The sequence below is a fragment of the Penaeus monodon genome, chromosome 24, assembly GCF_015228065.2.
Source record: "Penaeus monodon isolate SGIC_2016 chromosome 24, NSTDA_Pmon_1, whole genome shotgun sequence".
Taxonomy (NCBI): domain Eukaryota; kingdom Metazoa; phylum Arthropoda; class Malacostraca; order Decapoda; family Penaeidae; genus Penaeus; species Penaeus monodon.
This window is the reverse complement of record NC_051409.1, coordinates 13957677-13958262: the sequence shown is the minus strand read 5'-3', so window position 1 is coordinate 13958262 and position 586 is coordinate 13957677.

Below are 586 nucleotides of genomic sequence, written 5' to 3'. Positions count from 1 at the left end.
GCGCGAGTTTTTTGTTTCTTCAGGCAGGTATGAATAGAGATTGTTTACGTCTTTAGTGACCAGATACTAGAAAAGTAATCTGCAACAGAGATTTTTTTTCTTTTAATAAATATTTGTGAGAAAATGTTTGTCATTTTTGTATGTCGACTTTCGCCATTGTTAGGCCGTTAAATTAACCGTGTGGATCAACATGATCTTGTAAATTAAGCAAATTTGTAAGCTTGCTTCGTAAACAAGTTCCCTGATGTGTTTTTGACGTCCTACTTAGCATATGCAATCAGGAAATTATATTCTTTTATAGAGTTAGCACTTTGACGAGTGCGCCCGTGCCCTTCAGCTGCATAATACGTTCGAAATCAGAGTTATTTGGAAAGAGGGAGGAAAATCGCATTTAACTTGCCAAGACTTTCGACCGTATTGGCTCCCGTGCGTCCGTGTAAACAAGATACTGCCAATCAGAACCGTGAACGCCCCTTAACTACCGTAATTGCATATCGTCCGTCGAAGATTGCCATAGGTAGATTACATGGTTGCCTTGAGGTTTCCTGATGAACTTTTGAGAGACGGCGATTTTAGGATTGGCGCT